General features: G+C 47.3%; 17 non-coding genes across 17 annotated transcripts; all 17 read right to left on the reverse strand.

The window, feature by feature from the left end:
• Window positions 1-1,163: 1,163 nt before the first annotated feature.
• Window positions 1,164-1,327, reverse strand: LOC134958524 (U1 spliceosomal RNA). The gene has a single exon (XR_010187047.1). It is a non-coding gene; the product is annotated as a U1 spliceosomal RNA (small nuclear RNA).
• A 1,235-nt stretch (window positions 1,328-2,562) lies between these two features.
• LOC134957645 (U1 spliceosomal RNA) lies at window positions 2,563-2,726 on the reverse strand. Its single transcript, XR_010186693.1, has one exon. It is a non-coding gene; the product is annotated as a U1 spliceosomal RNA (small nuclear RNA).
• A 1,237-nt stretch (window positions 2,727-3,963) lies between these two features.
• LOC134958812 (U1 spliceosomal RNA) lies at window positions 3,964-4,127 on the reverse strand. The gene has a single exon (XR_010187119.1). It is a non-coding gene; the product is annotated as a U1 spliceosomal RNA (small nuclear RNA).
• A 1,237-nt stretch (window positions 4,128-5,364) lies between these two features.
• Window positions 5,365-5,528, reverse strand: LOC134959150 (U1 spliceosomal RNA). Its single transcript, XR_010187231.1, has one exon. It is a non-coding gene; the product is annotated as a U1 spliceosomal RNA (small nuclear RNA).
• A 1,236-nt stretch (window positions 5,529-6,764) lies between these two features.
• On the reverse strand, window positions 6,765-6,928 carry LOC134955635 (U1 spliceosomal RNA). The gene has a single exon (XR_010185942.1). It is a non-coding gene; the product is annotated as a U1 spliceosomal RNA (small nuclear RNA).
• A 1,236-nt stretch (window positions 6,929-8,164) lies between these two features.
• LOC134955768 (U1 spliceosomal RNA) lies at window positions 8,165-8,328 on the reverse strand. The gene has a single exon (XR_010185954.1). It is a non-coding gene; the product is annotated as a U1 spliceosomal RNA (small nuclear RNA).
• A 1,236-nt stretch (window positions 8,329-9,564) lies between these two features.
• LOC134959116 (U1 spliceosomal RNA) lies at window positions 9,565-9,728 on the reverse strand. Its single transcript, XR_010187198.1, has one exon. It is a non-coding gene; the product is annotated as a U1 spliceosomal RNA (small nuclear RNA).
• A 1,236-nt stretch (window positions 9,729-10,964) lies between these two features.
• LOC134958928 (U1 spliceosomal RNA) lies at window positions 10,965-11,128 on the reverse strand. The gene has a single exon (XR_010187140.1). It is a non-coding gene; the product is annotated as a U1 spliceosomal RNA (small nuclear RNA).
• Window positions 11,129-12,364: 1,236 nt separating this feature from the next.
• On the reverse strand, window positions 12,365-12,528 carry LOC134955646 (U1 spliceosomal RNA). The gene has a single exon (XR_010185943.1). It is a non-coding gene; the product is annotated as a U1 spliceosomal RNA (small nuclear RNA).
• A 1,236-nt stretch (window positions 12,529-13,764) lies between these two features.
• Window positions 13,765-13,928, reverse strand: LOC134957582 (U1 spliceosomal RNA). Its single transcript, XR_010186675.1, has one exon. It is a non-coding gene; the product is annotated as a U1 spliceosomal RNA (small nuclear RNA).
• Window positions 13,929-15,164: 1,236 nt separating this feature from the next.
• On the reverse strand, window positions 15,165-15,328 carry LOC134959205 (U1 spliceosomal RNA). Its single transcript, XR_010187284.1, has one exon. It is a non-coding gene; the product is annotated as a U1 spliceosomal RNA (small nuclear RNA).
• Window positions 15,329-16,564: 1,236 nt separating this feature from the next.
• On the reverse strand, window positions 16,565-16,728 carry LOC134958939 (U1 spliceosomal RNA). The gene has a single exon (XR_010187143.1). It is a non-coding gene; the product is annotated as a U1 spliceosomal RNA (small nuclear RNA).
• Window positions 16,729-17,964: 1,236 nt separating this feature from the next.
• Window positions 17,965-18,128, reverse strand: LOC134957700 (U1 spliceosomal RNA). Its single transcript, XR_010186715.1, has one exon. It is a non-coding gene; the product is annotated as a U1 spliceosomal RNA (small nuclear RNA).
• A 1,236-nt stretch (window positions 18,129-19,364) lies between these two features.
• Window positions 19,365-19,528, reverse strand: LOC134957925 (U1 spliceosomal RNA). The gene has a single exon (XR_010186802.1). It is a non-coding gene; the product is annotated as a U1 spliceosomal RNA (small nuclear RNA).
• A 1,236-nt stretch (window positions 19,529-20,764) lies between these two features.
• Window positions 20,765-20,928, reverse strand: LOC134959227 (U1 spliceosomal RNA). The gene has a single exon (XR_010187306.1). It is a non-coding gene; the product is annotated as a U1 spliceosomal RNA (small nuclear RNA).
• Window positions 20,929-22,165: 1,237 nt separating this feature from the next.
• LOC134957261 (U1 spliceosomal RNA) lies at window positions 22,166-22,329 on the reverse strand. Its single transcript, XR_010186540.1, has one exon. It is a non-coding gene; the product is annotated as a U1 spliceosomal RNA (small nuclear RNA).
• Window positions 22,330-23,565: 1,236 nt separating this feature from the next.
• On the reverse strand, window positions 23,566-23,729 carry LOC134959172 (U1 spliceosomal RNA). The gene has a single exon (XR_010187252.1). It is a non-coding gene; the product is annotated as a U1 spliceosomal RNA (small nuclear RNA).
• Between the last annotated feature and the right edge of the window lie 1,861 nt (window positions 23,730-25,590).

Genomic DNA, 25,590 nt, shown 5'->3' on the forward strand with positions numbered 1-25,590 from the left:
TGACAAGTGAACTCTCGGCAGGGGACGGGAAAAGAAAACTGCAGGGAGGCTGCATCTCTTCACGTTGACATGGGAAGGCGGAAGGGTGACTGTTCCTGAAGCACCCCCAAACTATGCGCACAACTAGTGCAAATCCTTCCCAGGGCACACTGCAGCAGATGAATTTGCATACCGTCATGTCATAAAAGCAGTCGGGCACAGTTACAGTAGCTGCAACCCTCATCTCCATATGAAAAGCAACAGGCAGTGCACCGTCCTATGTCTCAATGGGTTCTTAAATTGGAAAATAAAATATAAAAGGCAGCTTGAGATTTAACCCCCTCGCTGCTGAGGGTTTTCTCATCCTCGCACCGAGACCATTTTCCGACGTTAGCGCTCGTCCGAACGTTGTCGTCACGGATTTCTTTTTATTTATTTTTTCTTTCTTTCTTATCCCCCCTGCGACACTCACACAAATTATACCTTGGTTTTTGTTTGTTTGTTTTTTCTTTCAAAAGACTTTGTAGTCTCAAAAAAGCCATTAGTCTTTTTACTGATTTGAACACGTCAAAAGTTGTTTCACCCAAATGGCCCAAAAAGCGTATTTCTCAAGCAAGTGAACCAAAAGCAAATGTGATTTTTTTTCTTTTGTCCCCCGTCTTATAAGCACCATAGACAAATACTTTGTGTTTTGCCACCAATCCACCTGCCCAAAATCTGCACGCAAACCAAAAATGCTCTCTTTCTTCTAGTTTTCGCCGCCTCAATTTAAACGCTTACTATGTGTAGGAAGACTACGGCAGCCCAGCGAGGCCTACCATTTTACAAAGTAGACAAGCTACTGCATGAAATGAGGGAGCAAAGTTTTTTTTCTCTCTCCCCCTCATATCTGACACAATCTGGGGGCCTACTTTACAAAGCAAGTGAAACCGTGTGGGTCCTGCAGCGCCCTGTATTGGTTGTATATGCGAAGCACAGTACAAGGCCGGAAAAAGCAAGGAAGCATGCAGCCAGCGCACAGGAGAAGAGATGAGAAGAGAGCGCTGAGTGAAAGATAGAAGCGCACCTTAACGGGCACAGGGGTCCAGTGGAGGGAGGGTTGAAATGAAGAAAAGGATGGAAACAGCAAAGGAAGAGACAGCACCAGCAGCACACAAAAAGATCTGACTTTTACCAGAGATGATGAGGGGACAGCGCGAACGCAGTCCCCCACTACCACAAATTATGCAGTCAAGTTTCCCGCATTTGGGGAAATCGCAGAGGTCAGCACACCCGGAGTGCAATGGATGAGCCTCGCCCTGGGAGAACCACCTTCATGATCATGGTATCTCCCCTGCCAGGTAAGTATGAGTTGGACTAGGGCTCAGGAGGGCCCCTGCTTGGGCACACCCCCGTCAAGTGAAGGAGGTTGACCGGAGCCATGACAAGTGAACTCTCGGTAGGGGACGGGAAAAGAAAACTGCAGGGAGGCTGCATCTCTTCACGTTGACATGGGAAGGCGGAAGGGTGACTGTTCCTGAAGCACCCCCAAACTATGCGCACAACTAGTGCAAATCCTTCCCAGGGCACACTGCAGCAGATGAATTTGCATACCGTCATGTCATAAAAGCAGTCGGGCACAGTTACAGTAGCTGCAACCCTCATCTCCATATGAAAAGCAACAGGCAGTGCACCGTCCTATGTCTCAATGGGTTCTTAAATTGGAAAATAAAATATAAAAGGCAGCTTGAGATTTAACCCCCTCGCTGCTGAGGGTTTTCTCATCCTCGCACCGAGACCATTTTCCGACATTAGCGCTCGTCCGAACGTCGTCGTCACGGATTTCTTTTTATTTATTTTTTCTTTCTTTCTTATCCCCCCTGCGGCACTCACACAAATTATACCTTGGTTTTTGTTTGTTTTTTTTTTCTTTCAAAAGACTTTGTAGTCTCAAAAAAGCCATTAGTCTTTTTACTGATTTGAACACGTCAAAAGTTGTTTCACCCAAATGGCCCAAAAAGCGTATTTCTCAAGCAAGTGAACCAAAAGCAAATGTGATTTTTTTTCTTTTGTCCCCCGTCTTATAAGCACCATAGACAAATACTTTGTGTTTTGCCACCAATCCACCTGCCCAAAATCTGCACGCAAACCAAAAATGCTCTCTTTCTTCTAGTTTTCGCCGCCTCAATTTAAACGCTTACTATGTGTAGGAAGACTACGGCAGCCCAGCGAGGCCTACCATTTTACAAAGTAGACAAGCTACTGCATGAAATGAGGGAGCAAAGTTTTTTTTCTCTCTCCCCCTCATATCTGACACAATCTGGGGGCCTACTTTACAAAGCAAATGAAACCGTGTGGGTCCTGCAGCGCCCTGTATTGGTTGTATATGCGAAGCACAGTACAAGGCCGGAAAAGCAAGGAAGCATGCAGCCAGCGCACAGGAGAAGAGATGAGAAGAGAGCGCTGAGTGAAAGATAGAAGCGCACCTTAACGGGCACAGGGGTCCAGTGGAGGGAGGGTTGAAATGAAGAAAAGGATGGAAACAGCAAAGGAAGAGACAGCACCAGCAGCACACAAAAAGATCTGACTTTTACCAGAGATGATCAGGGGAAAGCGCAAACGCAGTCCCCCACTACCACAAATTATGCAGTCGAGTTTCCCGCATTTGGGGAAATCGCAGGGGTCAGCACACCCAGAGTGCAATGGATGAGCCTCGCCCTGGGAGAACCACCTTCGTGATCATGGTATCTCCCCTGCCAGGTAAGTATGAGTTGGACTAGGGCTCAGGAGGGCCCCTGCTTGGGCACACCCCCGTCAAGTGAAGGAAGGTTGACCGGAGCCATGACAAGTGAACTCTCGGCAGGGGACGGGAAAAGAAAACTGCAGGGAGGCTGCATCTCTTCACGTTGACATGGGAAGGCGGAAGGGTGACTGTTCCTGAAGCACCCCCAAACTATGCGCACAACTAGTGCAAATCCTTCCCAGGGCACACTGCAGCAGATGAATTTGCATACCGTCATGTCATAAAAGCAGTCGGGCACAGTTACAGTAGCTGCAACCCTCATCTCCATATGAAAAGCAACAGGCAGTGCACCGTCCTATGTCTCAATGGGTTCTTAAATTGGAAAATAAAATATAAAAGGCAGCTTGAGATTTAACCCCCTCGCTGCTGAGGGTTTTCTCATCCTCGCACCGAGACCATTTTCCGACGTTAGCGCTCGTCCGAACGTCGTCGTCACGGATTTCTTTTTATTTATTTTTTCTTTCTTTCTTATCCCCCCTGCGGCACTCACACAAATTATACCTTGGTTTTTGTTTGTTTGTTTTTTCTTTCAAAAGACTTTGTAGTCTCAAAAAAGCCATTAGTCTTTTTACTGATTTGAACACGTCAAAAGTTGTTTCACCCAAATGGCCCAAAAAGCGTATTTCTCAAGCAAGTGAACCAAAAGCAAATGTGATTTTTTTTCTTTTGTCCCCCGTCTTATAAGCACCATAGACAAATACTTTGTGTTTTGCCACCAATCCACCTGCCCAAAATCTGCACGCAAACCAAAAATGCTCTCTTTCTTCTAGTTTTCGCCGCCTCAATTTAAACGCTTACTATGTGTAGGAAGACTACGGCAGCCCAGCGAGGCCTACCATTTTACAAAGTAGACAAGCTACTGCATGAAATGAGGGAGCAAAGTTTTTTTTCTCTCTCCCCCTCATATCTGACACAATCTGGGGGCCTACTTTACAAAGCAAGTGAAACCGTGTGGGTCCTGCAGCGCCCTGTATTGGTTGTATATGCGAAGCACAGTACAAGGCCGGAAAAAGCAAGGAAGCATGCAGCCAGCGCACAGGAGAAGAGATGAGAAGAGAGCGCTGAGTGAAAGATAGAAGCGCACCTTAACGGGCACAGGGGTCCAGTGGAGGGAGGGTTGAAATGAAGAAAAGGATGGAAACAGCAAAGGAAGAGACAGCACCAGCAGCACACAAAAAGATCTGACTTTTACCAGAGATGATCAGGGGAAAGCGCAAACGCAGTGCCCCACTACCACAAATTATGCAGTCGAGTTTCCCGCATTTGGGGAAATCGCAGGGATCAGCACACCCGGAGTGCAATGGATGAGCCTCGCCCTGGGAGAACCACCTTTGTGATCATGGTATCTCCCCTGCCAGGTAAGTATGAGTTGGACTAGGGCTCAGGAGGGCCCCTGCTTGGGCACACCCCCGTCAAGTGAAGGAGGTTGACCGGAGCCATGACAAGTGAACTCTCGGTAGGGGACGGGAAAAGAAAACTGCAGGGAGGCTGCATCTCTTCACGTTGACATGGGAAGGCGGAAGGGTGACTGTTCCTGAAGCACCCCCAAACTATGCGCACAACTAGTGCAAATCCTTCCCAGGGCACACTGCAGCAGATGAATTTGCATACCGTCATGTCATAAAAGCAGTCGGGCACAGTTACAGTAGCTGCAACCCTCATCTCCATATGAAAAGCAACAGGCAGTGCACCGTCCTATGTCTCAATGGGTTCTTAAATTGGAAAATAAAATATAAAAGGCAGCTTGAGATTTAACCCCCTCGCTGCTGAGGGTTTTCTCATCCTCGCACCGAGACCATTTTCCGACGTTAGCGCTCGTCCGAACGTTGTCGTCACGGATTTCTTTTTATTTATTTTTTCTTTCTTTCTTATCCCCCCTGCGGCACTCACACAAATTATACCTTGGTTTTTGTTTGTTTGTTTTTTTCTTTCAAAAGACTTTGTAGTCTCAAAAAAGCCATTAGTCTTTTTACTGATTTGAACACGTCAAAAGTTGTTTCACCCAAATGGCCCAAAAAGCGTATTTCTCAAGCAAGTGAACCAAAAGCAAATGTGATTTTTTTTCTTTTGTCCCCCGTCTTATAAGCACCATAGACAAATACTTTGTGTTTTGCCACCAATCCACCTGCCCAAAATCTGCACGCAAACCAAAAATGCTCTCTTTCTTCTAGTTTTCGCCGCCTCAATTTAAACGCTTACTATGTGTAGGAAGACTACGGCAGCCCAGCGAGGCCTACCATTTTACAAAGTAGACAAGCTACTGCATGAAATGAGGGAGCAAAGTTTTTTTTCTCTCTCCCCCTCATATCTGACACAATCTGGGGGCCTACTTTACAAAGCAAGTGAAACCGTGTGGGTCCTGCAGCGCCCTGTATTGGTTGTATATGCGAAGCACAGTACAAGGCCGGAAAAAGCAAGGAAGCATGCAGCCAGCACACAGGAGAAGAGATGAGAAGAGAGCGCTGAGTGAAAGATAGAAGCGCACCTTAACGGGCACAGGGGTCCAGTGGAGGGAGGGTTGAAATGAAGAAAAGGATGGAAACAGCAAAGGAAGAGACAGCACCAGCAGCACACAAAAAGATCTGACTTTTACCAGAGATGATCAGGGGAAAGCGCGAACGCAGTCCCCCACTACCACAAATTATGCAGTTGAGTTTCCCGCATTTGGGGAAATCGCAGGGGTCAGCACACCTGGAGTGCAATGGATGAACCTCGCCCTGGGAGAACCACCTTCGTGATCATGGTATCTCCCCTGCCAGGTAAGTATGAGTTGGACTAGGGCTCAGGAGGGCCCCTGCTTGGGCACACCCCCGTCAAGTGAAGGAGGTTGACCGGAGCCATGACAAGTGAACTCTCGGCAGGGGACGGGAAAAGAAAACTGCAGGGAGGCTGCATCTCTTCACGTTGACATGGGAAGGCGGAAGGGTGACTGTTCCTGAAGCACCCCCAAACTATGCGCACAACTAGTGCAAATCCTTCCCAGGGCACACTGCAGCAGATGAATTTGCATACCGTCATGTCATAAAAGCAGTCGGGCACAGTTACAGTAGCTGCAACCCTCATCTCCATATGAAAAGCAACAGGCAGTGCACCGTCCTATGTCTCAATGGGTTCTTAAATTGGAAAATAAAATATAAAAGGCAGCTTGAGATTTAACCCCCTCGCTGCTGAGGGTTTTCTCATCCTCGCACCGAGACCATTTTCCGACGTTAGCGCTCGTCCGAACGTCGTCGTCACGGATTTCTTTTTATTTATTTTTTCTTTCTTTCTTATCCCCCCTGCGGCACTCACACAAATTATACCTTGGTTTTTGTTTGTTTTTTTCTTCTTTCAAAAGACTTTGTAGTCTCAAAAAAGCCATTAGTCTTTTTACTGATTTGAACACGTCAAAAGTTGTTTCACCCAAATGGCCCAAAAAGCGTATTTCTCAAGCAAGTGAACCAAAAGCAAATGTGATTTTTTTTCTTTTGTCCCCCGTCTTATAAGCACCATAGACAAATACTTTGTGTTTTGCCACCAATCCACCTGCCCAAAATCTGCACGCAAACCAAAAATGCTCTCTTTCTTCTAGTTTTCGCCGCCTCAATTTAAACGCTTACTATGTGTAGGAAGACTACGGCAGCCCAGCGAGGCCTACCATTTTACAAAGTAGACAAGCTACTGCATGAAATGAGGGAGCAAAGTTTTTTTTCTCTCTCCCCCTCATATCTGACACAATCTGGGGGCCTACTTTACAAAGCAAGTGAAACCGTGTGGGTCCTGCAGCGCCCTGTATTGGTTGTATATGCGAAGCACAGTACAAGGCCGGAAAAAGCAAGGAAGCATGCAGCCAGCGCACAGGAGAAGAGATGAGAAGAGAGCGCTGAGTGAAAGATAGAAGCGCACCTTAACGGGCACAGGGGTCCAGTGGAGGGAGGGTTGAAATGAAGAAAAGGATGGAAACAGCAAAGGAAGAGACAGCACCAGCAGCACACAAAAAGATCTGACTTTTACCAGAGATGATGAGGGGAAAGCGCGAACGCAGTCCCCCACTACCACAAATTATGCAGTCGAGTTTCCCGCATTTGGGGAAATCGCAGGGGTCAGCACACCCGGAGTGCAATGGATGAGCCTCGCCCTGGGAGAACCACCTTCGTGATCATGGTATCTCCCCTGCCAGGTAAGTATGAGTTGGACTAGGGCTCAGGAGGGCCCCTGCTTGGGCACACCCCCGTCAAGTGAAGGAGGTTGACCGGAGCCATGACAAGTGAACTCTCGGCAGGGGACGGGAAAAGAAAACTGCAGGGAGGCTGCATCTCTTCACGTTGACATGGGAAGGCGGAAGGGTGACTGTTCCTGAAGCACCCCCAAACTATGCGCACAACTAGTGCAAATCCTTCCCAGGGCACACTGCAGCAGATGAATTTGCAGACCGTCATGTCATAAAAGCAGTCGGGCACAGTTACAGTAGCTGCAACCCTCATCTCCATATGAAAAGCAACAGGCAGTGCACCGTCCTATGTCTCAATGGGTTCTTAAATTGGAAAATAAAATATAAAAGGCAGCTTGAGATTTAACCCCCTCGCTGCTGAGGGTTTTCTCATCCTCGCACCGAGACCATTTTCCGACGTTAGCGCTCGTCCGAACGTCGTCGTCACGGATTTCTTTTTATTTATTTTTTCTTTCTTTCTTATCCCCCCTGCGGCACTCACACAAATTATACCTTGGTTTTTGTTTGTTTTTTTTTTCTTTCAAAAGACTTTGTAGTCTCAAAAAAGCCATTAGTCTTTTTACTGATTTGAACACGTCAAAAGTTGTTTCACCCAAATGGCCCAAAAAGCGTATTTCTCAAGCAAGTGAACCAAAAGCAAATGTGATTTTTTTTCTTTTGTCCCCCGTCTTATAAGCACCATAGACAAATACTTTGTGTTTTGCCACCAATCCACCTGCCCAAAATCTGCACGCAAACCAAAAATGCTCTCTTTCTTCTAGTTTTCGCCGCCTCAATTTAAACGCTTACTATGTGTAGGAAGACTACGGCAGCCCAGCGAGGCCTACCATTTTACAAAGTAGACAAGCTACTGCATGAAATGAGGGAGCAAAGTTTTTTTTCTCTCTCCCCCTCATATCTGACACAATCTGGGGGCCTACTTTACAAAGCAAGTGAAACCGTGTGGGTCCTGCAGCGCCCTGTATTGGTTGTTTATGCGAAGCACAGTACAAGGCCGGAAAAAGCAAGGAAGCATGCAGCCAGCGCACAGGAGAAGAGATGAGAAGAGAGCGCTGAGTGAAAGATAGAAGCGCACCTTAACGGGCACAGGGGTCCAGTGGAGGGAGGGTTGAAATGAAGAAAAGGATGGAAACAGCAAAGGAAGAGACAGCACCAGCAGCACACAAAAAGATCTGACTTTTACCAGAGATGATGAGGGGAAAGCGCAAACGCAGTCCCCCACTACCACAAATTATGCAGTCGAGTTTCCCGCATTTGGGGAAATCGCAGGGGTCAGCACACCCGGAGTGCAATGGATGAGCCTCACCCTGGGAGAACCACCTTCGTGATCATGGTATCTCCCCTGCCAGGTAAGTATGAGTTGGACTAGGGCTCAGGAGGGCCCCTGCTTGGGCACACCCCCGTCAAGTGAAGGAGGTTGACCGGAGCCATGACAAGTGAACTCTCGGCAGGGGACGGGAAAAGAAAACTGCAGGGAGGCTGCATCTCTTCACGTTGACATGGGAAGGCGGAAGGGTGACTGTTCCTGAAGCACCCCCAAACTATGCGCACAACTAGTGCAAATCCTTCCCAGGGCACACTGCAGCAGATGAATTTGCATACCGTCATGTCATAAAAGCAGTCGGGCACAGTTACAGTAGCTGCAACCCTCATCTCCATATGAAAAGCAACAGGCAGTGCACCGTCCTATGTCTCAATGGGTTCTTAAATTGGAAAATAAAATATAAAAGGCAGCTTGAGATTTAACCCCCTCGCTGCTGAGGGTTTTCTCATCCTCGCAGCGAGACCATTTTCCGACGTTAGCGCTCGTCCGAACGTCGTCGTCACGGATTTCTTTTTATTTATTTTTTCTTTCTTTCTTATCCCCCCTGCGGCACTCACACAAATTATACCTTGGTTTTTGTTTGTTTGTTTTTTCTTTCAAAAGACTTTGTAGTCTCAAAAAAGCCATTAGTCTTTTTACTGATTTGAACACGTCAAAAGTTGTTTCACCCAAATGGCCCAAAAAGCGTATTTCTCAAGCAAGTGAACCAAAAGCAAATGTGATTTTTTTTCTTTTGTCCCCCGTCTTATAAGCACCATAGACAAATACTTTGTGTTTTGCCACCAATCCACCTGCCCAAAATCTGCACGCAAACCAAAAATGCTCTCTTTCTTCTAGTTTTCGCCGCCTCAATTTAAACGCTTACTATGTGTAGGAAGACTACGGCAGCCCAGCGAGGCCTACCATTTTACAAAGTAGACAAGCTACTGCATGAAATGAGGGAGCAAAGTTTTTTTTCTCTCTCCCCCTCATATCTGACACAATCTGGGGGCCTACTTTACAAAGCAAGTGAAACCGTGTGGGTCCTGCAGCGCCCTGTATTGGTTGTATATGCGAAGCACAGTACAAGGCCGGAAAAAGCAAGGAAGCATGCAGCCAGCGCACAGGAGAAGAGATGAGAAGAGAGCGCTGAGTGAAAGATAGAAGCGCACCTTAACGGGCACAGGGGTCCAGTGGAGGGAGGGTTGAAATGAAGAAAAGGATGGAAACAGCAAAGGAAGAGACAGCACCAGCAGCACACAAAAAGATCTGACTTTTACCAGAGATGATGAGGGGAAAGCGCAAACGCAGTCCCCCACTACCACAAATTATGCAGTCGAGTTTCCCGCATTTGGGGAAATCGCAGGGGTCAGCACACCTGGAGTGCAATGGATGAACCTCGCCCTGGGAGAACCACCTTCGTGATCATGGTATCTCCCCTGCTAGGTAAGTATGAGTTGGACTAGGGCTCAGGAGGGCCCCTGCTTGGGCACACCCCCGTCAAGTGAAGGAGGTTGACCGGAGCCATGACAAGTGAACTCTCGGCAGGGGACGGGAAAAGAAAACTGCAGGGAGGCTGCATCTCTTCACGTTGACATGGGAAGGCGGAAGGGTGACTGTTCCTGAAGCACCCCCAAACTATGCGCACAACTAGTGCAAATCCTTCCCAGGGCACACTGCAGCAGATGAATTTGCATACCGTCATGTCATAAAAGCAGTCGGGCATAGTTACAGTAGCTGCAACCCTCATCTCCATATGAAAAGCAACAGGCAGTGCACCGTCCTATGTCTCAATGGGTTCTTAAATTGGAAAATAAAATATAAAAGGCAGCTTGAGATTTAACCCCCTCGCTGCTGAGGGTTTTCTCATCCTCGCACCGAGACCATTTTCCGACGTTAGCGCTCGTCCGAACGTCGTCGTCACGGATTTCTTTTTATTTATTTTTTCTTTCTTTCTTATCCCCCCTGCGGCACTCACACAAATTATACCTTGGTTTTTGTTTGTTTGTTTTTTCTTTCAAAAGACTTTGTAGTCTCAAAAAAGCCATTAGTCTTTTTACTGATTTGAACACGTCAAAAGTTGTTTCACCCAAATGGCCCAAAAAGCGTATTTCTCAAGCAAGTGAACCAAAAGCAAATGTGATTTTTTTTCTTTTGTCCCCCGTCTTATAAGCACCATAGACAAATACTTTGTGTTTTGCCACCAATCCACCTGCCCAAAATCTGCACGCAAACCAAAAATGCTCTCTTTCTTCTAGTTTTCGCCGCCTCAATTTAAACGCTTACTATGTGTAGGAAGACTACGGCAGCCCAGCGAGGCCTACCATTTTACAAAGTAGACAAGCTACTGCATGAAATGAGGGAGCAAAGTTTTTTTTCTCTCTCCCCCTCATATCTGACACAATCTGGGGGCCTACTTTACAAAGCAAGTGAAACCGTGTGGGTCCTGCAGCGCCCTGTATTGGTTGTATATGCGAAGCACAGTACAAGGCCGGAAAAAGCAAGGAAGCATGCAGCCAGCGCACAGGAGAAGAGATGAGAAGAGAGCGCTGAGTGAAAGATAGAAGCGCACCTTAACGGGCACAGGGGTCCAGTGGAGGGAGGGTTGAAATGAAGAAAAGGATGGAAACAGCAAAGGAAGAGACAGCACCAGCAGCACACAAAAAGATCTGACTTTTACCAGAGATGATCAGGGGAAAGCGCAAACGCAGTCCCCCACTACCACAAATTATGCAGTCGAGTTTCCCGCATTTGGGGAAATCGCAGGGGTCAGCACACCTGGAGTGCAATGGATGAACCTCGCCCTGGGAGAACCACCTTCGTGATCATGGTATCTCCCCTGCCAGGTAAGTATGAGTTGGACTAGGGCTCAGGAGGGCCCCTGCTTGGGCACACCCCCGTCAAGTGAAGGAGGTTGACCGGAGCCATGACAAGTGAACTCTCGGCAGGGGACGGGAAAAGAAAACTGCAGGGAGGCTGCATCTCTTCACGTTGACATGGGAAGGCGGAAGGGTGACTGTTCCTGAAGCACCCCCAAACTATGCGCACAACTAGTGCAAATCCTTCCCAGGGCACACTGCAGCAGATGAATTTGCATACCGTCATGTCATAAAAGCAGTCGGGCACAGTTACAGTAGCTGCAACCCTCATCTCCATATGAAAAGCAACAGGCAGTGCACCGTCCTATGTCTCAATGGGTTCTTAAATTGGAAAATAAAATATAAAAGGCAGCTTGAGATTTAACCCCCTCGCTGCTGAGGGTTTTCTCATCCTCGCACCGAGACCATTTTCCGACGTTAGCGCTCGTCCGAACGTCGTCGTCACGGATTTCTTTTTATTTATTTTTTCTTTCTTTCTTATCCCCCCTGCGGCACTCACACAAATTATACCTTGGTTTTTGTTTGTTTTTTTTTTCTTTCAAAAGACTTTGTAGTCTCAAAAAAGCCATTAGTCTTTTTACTGATTTGAACACGTCAAAAGTTGTTTCACCCAAATGGCCCAAAAAGCGTATTTCTCAAGCAAGTGAACCAAAAGCAAATGTGATTTTTTTTCTTTTGTCCCCCGTCTTATAAGCACCATAGACAAATACTTTGTGTTTTGCCACCAATCCACCTGCCCAAAATCTGCACGCAAACCAAAAATGCTCTCTTTCTTCTAGTTTTCGCCGCCTCAATTTAAACGCTTACTATGTGTAGGAAGACTACGGCAGCCCAGCGAGGCCTACCATTTTACAAAGTAGACAAGCTACTGCATGAAATGAGGGAGCAAAGTTTTTTTTCTCTCTCCCCCTCATATCTGACACAATCTGGGGGCCTACTTTACAAAGCAAGTGAAACCGTGTGGGTCCTGCAGCGCCCTGTATTGGTTGTATATGCGAAGCACAGTACAAGGCCGGAAAAAGCAAGGAAGCATGCAGCCAGCGCACAGGAGAAGAGATGAGAAGAGAGCGCTGAGTGAAAGATAGAAGCGCACCTTAACGGGCACAGGGGTCCAGTGGAGGGAGGGTTGAAATGAAGAAAAGGATGGAAACAGCAAAGGAAGAGACAGCACCAGCAGCACACAAAAAGATCTGACTTTTACCAGAGATGATGAGGGGAAAGCGCGAACGCAGTCCCCCACTACCACAAATTATGCAGTCGAGTTTCCCGCATTTGGGGAAATCGCAGGGGTCAGCACACCCGGAGTGCAATGGATGAGCCTCGCCCTGGGAGAACCACCTTCGTGATCATGGTATCTCCCCTGCCAGGTAAGTATGAGTTGGACTAGGGCTCAGGAGGGCCCCTGCTTGGGCACACCCCCGTCAAGTGAAGGAGGTTGACCGGAGCCATGACAAGTGAACTCTCGGCAGGGGACGGGAAAAGAAAACTGCAGGGAGGCTGCATCTCTTCACGTTGACATGGGAAGGCGGAAGGGTGACTGTTCCTGAAGCACCCCCAAACTATGCGCACAACTAGTGCAAATCCTTCCCAGGGCACACTGCAGCAGATGAATTTGCATACCGTCATGTCATAAAAGCAGTCGGGCACAGTTACAGTAGCTGCAACCCTCATCTCCATATGAAAAGCAACAGGCAGTGCACCGTCCTATGTCTCAATGGGTTCTTAAATTGGAAAATAAAATATAAAAGGCAGCTTGAGATTTAACCCCCTCGCTGCTGAGGGTTTTCTCATCCTCGCACCGAGACCATTTTCCGACGTTAGCGCTCGTCCGAACGTCGTCGTCACGGATTTCTTTTTATTTATTTTTTCTTTCTTTCTTATCCCCCCTGCGGCACTCACACAAATTATACCTTGGTTTTTGTTTGTTTTTTTTTTCTTTCAAAAGACTTTGTAGTCTCAAAAAAGCCATTAGTCTTTTTACTGATTTGAACACGTCAAAAGTGGTTTCACCCAAATGGCCCAAAAAGCGTATTTCTCAAGCAAGTGAACCAAAAGCAAATGTGATTTTTTTTCTTTTGTCCCCCGTCTTATAAGCACCATAGACAAATACTTTGTGTTTTGCCACCAATCCACCTGCCCAAAATCTGCACGCAAACCAAAAATGCTCTCTTTCTTCTAGTTTTCGCCGCCTCAATTTAAACGCTTACTATGTGTAGGAAGACTACGGCAGCCCAGCGAGGCCTACCATTTTACAAAGTAGACAAGCTACTGCATGAAATGAGGGAGCAAAGTTTTTTTTCTCTCTCCCCCTCATATCTGACACAATCTGGGGGCCTACTTTACAAAGCAAGTGAAACCGTGTGGGTCCTGCAGCGCCCTGTATTGGTTGTATATGCGAAGCACAGTACAAGGCCGGAAAAAGCAAGGAAGCATGCAGCCAGCGCACAGGAGAAGAGATGAGAAGAGAGCGCTGAGTGAAAGATAGAAGCGCACCTTAACGGGCACAGGGGTCCAGTGGAGGGAGGGTTGAAATGAAGAAAAGGATGGAAACAGCAAAGGAAGAGACAGCACCAGCAGCACACAAAAAGATCTGACTTTTACCAGAGATGATGAGGGGAAAGCGCAAACGCAGTCCCCCACTACCACAAATTATGCAGTCGAGTTTCCCGCATTTGGGGAAATCGCAGGGGTCAGCACACCCGGAGTGCAATGGATGAGCCTCGCCCTGGGAGAACCACCTTCGTGATCATGGTATCTCCCCTGCCAGGTAAGTATGAGTTGGACTAGGGCTCAGGAGGGCCCCTGCTTGGGCACACCCCCGTCAAGTGAAGGAGGTTGACCGGAGCCATGACAAGTGAACTCTCGGCAGGGGACGGGAAAAGAAAACTGCAGGGAGGCTGCATCTCTTCACGTTGACATGGGAAGGCGGAAGGGTGACTGTTCCTGAAGCACCCCCAAACTATGCGCACAACTAGTGCAAATCCTTCCCAGGGCACACTGCAGCAGATGAATTTGCATACCGTCATGTCATAAAAGCAGTCGGGCACAGTTACAGTAGCTGCAACCCTCATCTCCATATGAAAAGCAACAGGCAGTGCACCGTCCTATGTCTCAATGGGTTCTTAAATTGGAAAATAAAATATAAAAGGCAGCTTGAGATTTAACCCCCTCGCTGCTGAGGGTTTTCTCATCCTCGCACCGAGACCATTTTCCGACGTTAGCGCTCGTCCGAACGTCGTCGTCACGGATTTCTTTTTATTTATTTTTTCTTTCTTTCTTATCCCCCCTGCGGCACTCACACAAATTATACCTTGGTTTTTGTTTGTTTGTTTTTTCTTTCAAAAGACTTTGTAGTCTCAAAAAAGCCATTAGTCTTTTTACTGATTTGAACACGTCAAAAGTTGTTTCACCCAAATGGCCCAAAAAGCGTATTTCTCAAGCAAGTGAACCAAAAGCAAATGTGATTTTTTTTCTTTTGTCCCCCGTCTTATAAGCACCATAGACAAATACTTTGTGTTTTGCCACCAATCCACCTGCCCAAAATCTGCACGCAAACCAAAAATGCTCTCTTTCTTCTAGTTTTCGCCGCCTCAATTTAAACGCTTACTATGTGTAGGAAGACTACGGCAGCCCAGCGAGGCCTACCATTTTACAAAGTAGACAAGCTACTGCATGAAATGAGGGAGCAAAGTTTTTTTTCTCTCTCCCCCTCATATCTGACACAATCTGGGGGCCTACTTTACAAAGCAAGTGAAACCGTGTGGGTCCTGCAGCGCCCTGTATTGGTTGTATATGCGAAGCACAGTACAAGGCCGGAAAAAGCAAGGAAGCATGCAGCCAGCGCACAGGAGAAGAGATGAGAAGAGAGCGCTGAGTGAAAGATAGAAGCGCACCTTAACGGGCACAGGGGTCCAGTGGAGGGAGGGTTGAAATGAAGAAAAGGATGGAAACAGCAAAGGAAGAGACAGCACCAGCAGCACACAAAAAGATCTGACTTTTACCAGAGATGATCAGGGGAAAGCGCAAACGCAGTCCCCCACTACCACAAATTATGCAGTCGAGTTTCCCGCATTTGGGGAAATCGCAGGGGTCAGCACACCTGGAGTGCAATGGATGAACCTCGCTCTGGGAGAACCACCTTCGTGATCATGGTATCTCCCCTGCCAGGTAAGTATGAGTTGGACTAGGGCTCAGGAGGGCCCCTGCTTGGGCACACCCCCGTCAAGTGAAGGAGGTTGACCGGAGCCATGACAAGTGAACTCTCGGCAGGGGACGGGAAAAGAAAACTGCAGGGAGGCTGCATCTCTTCACGTTGACATGGGAAGGCGGAAGGGTGACTGTTCCTGAAGCACCCCCAAACTATGCGCACAACTAGTGCAAATCCTTCCCAGGGCACACTGCAGCAGATGAATTTGCATACCGTCATGTCATAAAAGCAGTCGGGCATAGTTACAGTAGCTGCAACCCTCATCTCCATATGAAAAGCAACAGGCAGTGCACCGTCCTATGTCTCAATGGGTTCTTAAATTGGAAAATAAAATATAAAAGGCAGCTTGAGATTTAACCCCCTCGCTGCTGAGGGTTTTCTCATCCTCGCACCGAGACCATTTTCCGACGTTAGCGCTCGTCCGAACGTCGTCGTCACGGATTTCTTTTTATTTATTTTTTCTTTCTTTCTTATCCCCCCTGCGGCACTCACACAAATTATACCTTGGTTTTTGTTTGTTTGTTTTTTCTTTCAAAAGACTTTGTAGTCTCAAAAAAGCCATTAGTCTTTTTACTGATTTGAACACGTCAAAAGTTGTTTCACCCAAATGGCCCAAAAAGCGTATTTCTCAAGCAAGTGAACCAAAAGCAAATGTGATTTTTTTTCTTTTGTCCCCCGTCTTATAAGCACCATAGACAAATACTTTGTGTTTTGCCACCAATCCACCTGCCCAAAATCTGCACGCAAACCAAAAATGCTCTCTTTCTTCTAGTTTTCGCCGCCTCAATTTAAACGCTTACTATGTGTAGGAAGACTACGGCAGCCCAGCGAGGCCTACCATTTTACAAAGTAGACAAGCTACTGCATGAAATGAGGGAGCAAAGTTTTTTTTCTCTCTCCCCCTCATATCTGACACAATCTGGGGGCCTACTTTACAAAGCAAGTGAAACCGTGTGGGTCCTGCAGCGCCCTGTATTGGTTGTATATGCGAAGCACAGTACAAGGCCGGAAAAAGCAAGGAAGCATGCAGCCAGCGCACAGGAGAAGAGATGAGAAGAGAGCGCTGAGTGAAAGATAGAAGCGCACCTTAACGGGCACAGGGGTCCAGTGGAGGGAGGGTTGAAATGAAGAAAAGGATGGAAACAGCAAAGGAAGAGACAGCACCAGCAGCACACAAAAAGATCTGACTTTTACCAGAGATGATCAGGGGAAAGCGCAAACGCAGTCCCCCACTACCACAAATTATGCAGTCGAGTTTCCCGCATTTGGGGAAATCGCAGGGGTCAGCACACCTGGAGTGCAATGGATGAACCTCGCCCTGGGAGAACCACCTTCGTGATCATGGTATCTCCCCTGCCAGGTAAGTATGAGTTGGACTAGGGCTCAGGAGGGCCCCTGCTTGGGCACACCCCCGTCAAGTGAAGGAGGTTGACCGGAGCCATGACAAGTGAACTCTCGGCAGGGGACGGGAAAAGAAAACTGCAGGGAGGCTGCATCTCTTCACGTTGACATGGGAAGGCGGAAGGGTGACTGTTCCTGAAGCACCCCCAAACTATGCGCACAACTAGTGCAAATCCTTCCCAGGGCACACTGCAGCAGATGAATTTGCATACCGTCATGTCATAAAAGCAGTCGGGCACAGTTACAGTAGCTGCAACCCTCATCTCCATATGAAAAGCAACAGGCAGTGCACCGTCCTATGTCTCAATGGGTTCTTAAATTGGAAAATAAAATATAAAAGGCAGCTTGAGATTTAACCCCCTCGCTGCTGAGGGTTTTCTCATCCTCGCACCGAGACCATTTTCCGACGTTAGCGCTCGTCCGAACGTCGTCGTCACGGATTTCTTTTTATTTATTTTTTCTTTCTTTCTTATCCCCCCTGCGGCACTCACACAAATTATACCTTGGTTTTTGTTTGTTTTTTTTTTCTTTCAAAAGACTTTGTAGTCTCAAAAAAGCCATTAGTCTTTTTACTGATTTGAACACGTCAAAAGTTGTTTCACCCAAATGGCCCAAAAAGCGTATTTCTCAAGCAAGTGAACCAAAAGCAAATGTGATTTTTTTTCTTTTGTCCCCCGTCTTATAAGCACCATAGACAAATACTTTGTGTTTTGCCACCAATCCACCTGCCCAAAATCTGCACGCAAACCAAAAATGCTCTCTTTCTTCTAGTTTTCGCCGCCTCAAGTTAAACGCTTACTATGTGTAGGAAGACTACGGCAGCCCAGCGAGGCCTACCATTTTACAAAGTAGACAAGCTACTGCATGAAATGAGGGAGCAAAGTTTTTTTTCTCTCTCCCCCTCATATCTGACACAATCTGGGGGCCTACTTTACAAAGCAAGTGAAACCGTGTGGGTCCTGCAGCGCCCTGTATTGGTTGTATATGCGAAGCACAGTACAAGGCCGGAAAAAGCAAGGAAGCATGCAGCCAGCGCACAGGAGAAGAGATGAGAAGAGAGCGCTGAGTGAAAGATAGAAGCGCACCTTAACGGGCACAGGGGTCCAGTGGAGGGAGAGTTGAAATGAAGAAAAGGGTGGAAACAGCAAAGGAAGAGACAGCACCAGCAGCACACAAAAAGATCTGACTTTTACCAGAGATGATGAGGGGAAAGCGCGAACGCAGTCCCCCACTACCACAAATTATGCAGTCGAGTTTCCCGCATTTGGGGAAATCGCAGGGATCAGCACACCCGGAGTGCAATGGATGAGCCTCGCCCTGGGAGAACCACCTTCGTGATCATGGTATCTCCCCTGCCAGGTAAGTATGAGTTGGACTAGGGCTCAGGAGGGCCCCTGCTTGGGCACACCCCCGTCAAGTGAAGGAGGTTGACCGGAGCCATGACAAGTGAACTCTCGGTAGGGGACGGGAAAAGAAAACTGCAGGGAGGCTGCATCTCTTCACGTTGACATGGGAAGGCGGAAGGGTGACTGTTCCTGAAGCACCCCCAAACTATGCGCACAACTAGTGCAAATCCTTCCCAGGGCACACTGCAGCAGATGAATTTGCATACCGTCATGTCATAAAAGCAGTCGGGCACAGTTACAGTAGCTGCAACCCTCATCTCCATATGAAAAGCAACAGGCAGTGCACCGTCCTATGTCTCAATGGGTTCTTAAATTGGAAAATAAAATATAAAAGGCAGCTTGAGATTTAACCCCCTCGCTGCTGAGGGTTTTCTCATCCTCGCACCGAGACCATTTTCCGACGTTAGCGCTCGTCCGAACGTCGTCGTCACGGATTTCTTTTTATTTATTTTTTCTTTCTTTCTTATCCCCCCTGCGGCACTCACACAAATTATACCTTGGTTTTTGTTTGTTTGTTTTTTCTTTCAAAAGACTTTGTAGTCTCAAAAAAGCCATTAGTCTTTTTACTGATTTGAACACGTCAAAAGTTGTTTCACCCAAATGGCCCAAAAAGCGTATTTCTCAAGCAAGTGAACCAAAAGCAAATGTGATTTTTTTTCTTTTGTCCCCCGTCTTATAAGCACCATAGACAAATACTTTGTGTTTTGCCACCAATCCACCTGCCCAAAATCTGCACGCAAACCAAAAATGCTCTCTTTCTTCTAGTTTTCGCCGCCTCAATTTAAACGCTTACTATGTGTAGGAAGACTACGGCAGCCCAGCGAGGCCTACCATTTTACAAAGTAGACAAGCTACTGCATGAAATGAGGGAGCAAAGTTTTTTTTCTCTCTCCCCCTCATATCTGACACAATCTGGGGGCCTACTTTACAAAGCAAGTGAAACCGTGTGGGTCCTGCAGCGCCCTGTATTGGTTGTATATGCGAAGCACAGTACAAGGCCGGAAAAAGCAAGGAAGCATGCAGCCAGCGCACAGGAGAAGAGATGAGAAGAGAGCGCTGAGTGAAAGATAGAAGCGCACCTTAACGGGCACAGGGGTCCAGTGGAGGGAGGGTTGAAATGAAGAAAAGGATGGAAACAGCAAAGGAAGAGACAGCACCAGCAGCACACAAAAAGATCTGACTTTTACCAGAGATGATGAGGGGAAAGCACGAACGCAGTCCCCCACTACCACAAATTATGCAGTCGAGTTTCCCGCATTTGGGGAAATCGCAGGGGTCAGCACACCCGGAGTGCAATGGATGAGCCTCGCCCTGGGAGAACCACCTTCGTGATCATGGTATCTCCCCTGCCAGGTAAGTATGAGTTGGACTAGGGCTCAGGAGGGCCCCTGCTTGGGCACACCCCCGTCAAGTGAAGGAGGTTGACCGGAGCCATGACAAGTGAACTCTCGGCAGGGGACGGGAAAAGAAAACTGCAGGGAGGCTGCATCTCTTCACGTTGACATGGGAAGGCGGAAGGGTGACTGTTCCTGAAGCACCCCCAAACTATGCGCACAACTAGTGCAAATCCTTCCCAGGGCACACTGCAGCAGATGAATTTGCATACCGTCATGTCATAAAAGCAGTCGGGCACAGTTACAGTAGCTGCAACCCTCATCTCCATATGAAAAGCAACAGGCAGTGCACCGTCCTATGTCTCAATGGGTTCTTAAATTGGAAAATAAAATATAAAAGGCAGCTTGAGATTTAACCCCCTCGCTGCTGAGGGTTTTCTCATCCTCGCACCGAGACCATTTTCCGACGTTAGCGCTCGTCCGAACGTCGTCGTCACGGATTTCTTTTTATTTATTTTTTCTTTCTTTCTTATCCCCCCTGCGGCACTCACACAAATTATACCTTGGTTTTTGTTTGTTTGTTTTTTCTTTCAAAAGACTTTGTAGTCTCAAAAAAGCCATTAGTCTTTTTACTGATTTGAACACGTCAAAAGTTGTTTCACCCAAATGGCCCAAAAAGCGTATTTCTCAAGCAAGTGAACCAAAAGCAAATGTGATTTTTTTTCTTTTGTCCCCCGTCTTATAAGCACCATAGACAAATACTTTGTGTTTTGCCACCAATCCACCTGCCCAAAATCTGCACGCAAACCAAAAATGCTCTCTTTCTTCTAGTTTTCGCCGCCTCAATTTAAACGCTTACTATGTGTAGGAAGACTACGGCAGCCCAGCGAGGCCTACCATTTTACAAAGTAGACAAGCTACTGCATGAAATGAGGGAGCAAAGTTTTTTTTCTCTCTCCCCCTCATATCTGACACAATCTGGGGGCCTACTTTACAAAGCAAGTGAAACCGTGTGGGTCCTGCAGCGCCCTGTATTGGTTGTATATGCGAAGCACAGTACAAGGCCGGAAAAAGCAAGGAAGCATGCAGCCAGCGCACAGGAGAAGAGATGAGAAGAGAGCGCTGAGTGAAAGATAGAAGCGCACCTTAACGGGCACAGGGGTCCAGTGGAGGGAGGGTTGAAATGAAGAAAAGGATGGAAACAGCAAAGGAAGAGACAGCACCAGCAGCACACAAAAAGATCTGACTTTTACCAGAGATGATCAGGGGAAAGCGCGAACGCAGTCCCCCACTACCACAAATTATGCAGTCGAGTTTCCCGCATTTGGGGAAATCGCAGGGGTCAGCACACCTGGAGTGCAATGGATGAACCTCGCACTGGGAGAACCACCTTCGTGATCATGGTATCTCCCCTGCCAGGTAAGTATGAGTTGGACTAGGGCTCAGGAGGGCCCCTGCTTGGGCACACCCCCGTCAAGTGAAGGAGGTTGACCGGAGCCATGACAAGTGAACTCTCGGCAGGGGACGGGAAAAGAAAACTGCAGGGAGGCTGCATCTCTTCACGTTGACATGGGAAGGCGGAAGGGTGACTGTTCCTGAAGCACCCCCAAACTATGCGCACAACTAGTGCAAATCCTTCCCAGGGCACACTGCAGCAGATGAATTTGCATACCGTCATGTCATAAAAGCAGTCGGGCACAGTTACAGTAGCTGCAACCCTCATCTCCATATGAAAAGCAACAGGCAGTGCACCGTCCTATGTCTCAATGGGTTCTTAAATTGGAAAATAAAATATAAAAGGCAGCTTGAGATTTAACCCCCTCGCTGCTGAGGGTTTTCTCATCCTCGCACCGAGACCATTTTCCGACGTTAGCGCTCGTCCGAACGTCGTCGTCACGGATTTCTTTTTATTTATTTTTTCTTTCTTTCTTATCCCCCCTGCGGCACTCACACAAATTATACCTTGGTTTTTGTTTGTTTTTTTTTTTCTTTCAAAAGACTTTGTAGTCTCAAAAAAGCCATTAGTCTTTTTACTGATTTGAACACGTCAAAAGTTGTTTCACCCAAATGGCCCAAAAAGCGTATTTCTCAAGCAAGTGAACCAAAAGCAAATGTGATTTTTTTTCTTTTGTCCCCCGTCTTATAAGCACCATAGACAAATACTTTGTGTTTTGCCACCAATCCACCTGCCCAAAATCTGCACGCAAACCAAAAATGCTCTCTTTCTTCTAGTTTTCGCCGCCTCAATTTAAACGCTTACTATGTGTAGGAAGACTACGGCAGCCCAGCGATGCCTACCATTTTACAAAGTAGACAAGCTACTGCATGAAATGAGGGAGCAAAGTTTTTTTTCTCTCTCCCCCTCATATCTGACACAATCTGGGGGCCTACTTTACAAAGCAAGTGAAACCGTGTGGGTCCTGCAGCGCCCTGTATTGGTTGTTTATGCGAAGCACAGTACAAGGCCGGAAAAAGCAAGGAAGCATGCAGCCAGCGCACAGGAGAAGAGATGAGAAGAGAGCGCTGAGTGAAAGATAGAAGCGCACCTTAACGGGCACAGGGGTCCAGTGGAGGGAGGGTTGAAATGAAGAAAAGGATGGAAACAGCAAAGGAAGAGACAGCACCAGCAGCACACAAAAAGATCTGACTTTTACCAGAGATGATCAGGGGAAAGCGCGAACGCAGTCCCCCACTACCACAAATTATGCAGTCGAGTTTCCCGCATTTGGGGAAATCGCAGGGGTCAGCACACCCGGAGTGCAATGGATGAGCCTCGCCCTGGGAGAACCACCTTCGTGATCATGGTATCTCCCCTGCCAGGTAAGTATGAGTTGGACTAGGGCTCAGGAGGGCCCCTGCTTGGGCACACCCCCGTCAAGTGAAGGAGGTTGACCGGAGCCATGACAAGTGAACTCTCGGCAGGGGACGGGAAAAGAAAACTGCAGGGAGGCTGCATCTCTTCACGTTGACATGGGAAGGCGGAAGGGTGACTGTTCCTGAAGCACCCCCAAACTATGCGCACAACTAGTGCAAATCCTTCCCAGGGCACACTGCAGCAGATGAATTTGCATACCGTCATGTCATAAAAGCAGTCGGGCACAGTTACAGTAGCTGCAACCCTCATCTCCATATGAAAAGCAACAGGCAGTGCACCGTCCTATGTCTCAATGGGTTCTTAAATTGGAAAATAAAATATAAAAGGCAGCTTGAGATTTAACCCCCTCGCTGCTGAGGGTTTTCTCATCCTCGCACCGAGACCATTTTCCGACGTTAGCGCTCGTCCGAACGTCGTCGTCACGGATTTCTTTTTATTTATTTTTTCTTTCTTTCTTATCCCCCCTGCGGCACTCACACAAATTATACCTTGGTTTTTGTTTGTTTGTTTTTTCTTTCAAAAGACTTTGTAGTCTCAAAAAAGCCATTAGTCTTTTTACTGATTTGAACACGTCAAAAGTTGTTTCACCCAAATGGCCCAAAAAGCGTATTTCTCAAGCAAGTGAACCAAAAGCAAATGTGATTTTTTTTCTTTTGTCCCCCGTCTTATAAGCACCATAGACAAATACTTTGTGTTTTGCCACCAATCCACCTGCCCAAAATCTGCACGCAAACCAAAAATGCTCTCTTTCTTCTAGTTTTCGCCGCCTCAATTTAAACGCTTACTATGTGTAGGAAGACTACGGCAGCCCAGCGAGGCCTACCATTTTACAAAGTAGACAAGCTACTGCATGAAATGAGGGAGCAAAGTTTTTTTTCTCTCTCCCCCTCATATCTGACACAATCTGGGGGCCTACTTTACAAAGCAAGTGAAACCGTGTGGGTCCTGCAGCGCCCTGTATTGGTTGTATATGCGAAGCACAGTACAAGGCCGGAAAAAGCAAGGAAGCATGCAGCCAGCGCACAGGAGAAGAGATGAGAAGAGAGCGCTGAGTGAAAGATAGAAGCGCACCTTAACGGGCACAGGGGTCCAGTGGAGGGAGGGTTGAAATGAAGAAAAGGATGGAAACAGCAAAGGAAGAGACAGCACCAGCAGCACACAAAAAGATCTGACTTTTACCAGAGATGATGAGGGGAAAGCGCGAACGCAGTCCCCCACTACCACAAATTATGCAGTCGAGTTTCCCGCATTTGGGGAAATCGCAGGGGTCAGCACACCTGGAGTGCAATGGATGAGCCTCGCCCTGGGAGAACCACCTTCGTGATCATGGTATCTGCCCTGCCAGGTAAGTATGAGTTGGACTAGGGCTCAGGAGGGCCCCTGCTTGGGCACACCCCCGTCAAGTGAAGGAGGTTGACCGGAGCCATGACAAGTGAACTCTCGGCAGGGGACGGGAAAAGAAAACTGCAGGGAGGCTGCATCTCTTCACGTTGACATGGGAAGGCGGAAGGGTGACTGTTCCTGAAGCACCCCCAAACTATGCGCACAACTAGTGCAAATCCTTCCCAGGGCACACTGCAGCAGATGAATTTGCATACCGTCATGTCATAAAAGCAGTCGGGCACAGTTACAGTAGCTGCAACCCTCATCTCCATATGAAAAGCAACAGGCAGTGCACCGTCCTATGTCTCAATGGGTTCTTAAATTGGAAAATAAAATATAAAAGGCAGCTTGAGATTTAACCCCCTCGCTGCTGAGGGTTTTCTCATCCTCGCACCGAGACCATTTTCCGACGTTAGCGCTCGTCCGAACGTCGTCGTCACGGATTTCTTGTTATTTATTTTTTCTTTCTTTCTTATCCCCCCTGCGGCACTCACACAAATTATACCTTGGTTTTTGTTTTTTTTTTTTTTCTTTCAAAAGACTTTGTAGTCTCAAAAAAGCCATTAGTCTTTTTACTGATTTGAACACGTCAAAAGTTGTTTCATCCAAATGGCCCAAAAAGCGTATTTCTCAAGCAAGTGAACCAAAAGCAAATGTGATTTTTTTTCTTTTGTCCCCCGTCTTATAAGCACCATAGACAAATACTTTGTGTTTTGCCACCAATCCACCTGCCCAAAATCTGCACGCAAACCCAAAATGCTCTCTTTCTTCTAGTTTTCGCCGCCTCAATTTAAACGCTTACTATGTGTAGGAAGACTACGGCAGCCCAGCGAGGCCTACCATTTTACAAAGTAGACAAGCTACTGCATGAAATGAGGGAGCAAAGTTTTTTTTCTCTCTCCCCCTCATATCTGACACAATCTGGGGGCCTACTTTACAAAGCAAGTGAAACCGTGTGGGTCCTGCAGCGCCCTGTATTGGTTGTATATTAGAGATGAGCGGGTTCGGTTTCTTTGAATCCGAACCCGCACGAACTTCACTTTTTTTTTCACGGGTCCGAGCGACTCGGATCTTCCCGCCTTGCTCGGTTAACCCGAGCGCGCCCGAACGTCATCATGACGCTGTCGGATTCTCGCGAGACTCGGATTCTATATAAGGAGCCGCGCGTCGCCGCCATTTTCACACGTGCATTGAGATTGATAGGGAGAGGACGTGGCTGGCGTCCTCTCCATTAGAATAGATTAGAAGAGAGAGAGAGAGAGAGAGATTGTGCAGACAGAGTTTACCACAGTGACCAGTGCAGTTGTTGTTAAGTTAACTTTTATTTAATATATCCGTTCTCTGCTATATCCGTTCTCTGCCTGAAAAAAACGATACACAGCAGTCACACAGTGTGACTCAGTCTGTGTGCACTCAGCTCAGCCCAGTGTGCTGCACATCAATGTATAAAAGCTTATAATAATTGTGGGGGAGACTGGGGAGCACTGTAGGTTGTTATAGCAGGAGCCAGGAGTACATAATATTATATTAATTTAAAATTAAACAGTGCACACTTTTGCTGCAGGAGTGCCACTGCCAGTGTGACTAGTGGTGACCAGTGCCTGACCACCAGTATAGTAGTATATTGTTGTATACTATCTCTTTATCAACCAGTCTATATTAGCAGCAGACACAGTACAGTGCGGTAGTTCACGGCTGTGGCTACCTCTGTGTCGGCAGTCGGCACTCGGCAGGCAGTCCGTCCATCCATAATTGTATAATTATATACCACCTAACCGTGGTATTTTTTTTTCTTTCTTTATACCGTCGTCATAGTCATACTAGTTGTTAC

This window comes from Pseudophryne corroboree, chromosome 1, assembly GCF_028390025.1.
Source record: "Pseudophryne corroboree isolate aPseCor3 chromosome 1, aPseCor3.hap2, whole genome shotgun sequence".
NCBI lineage: Eukaryota > Metazoa > Chordata > Amphibia > Anura > Myobatrachidae > Pseudophryne > Pseudophryne corroboree.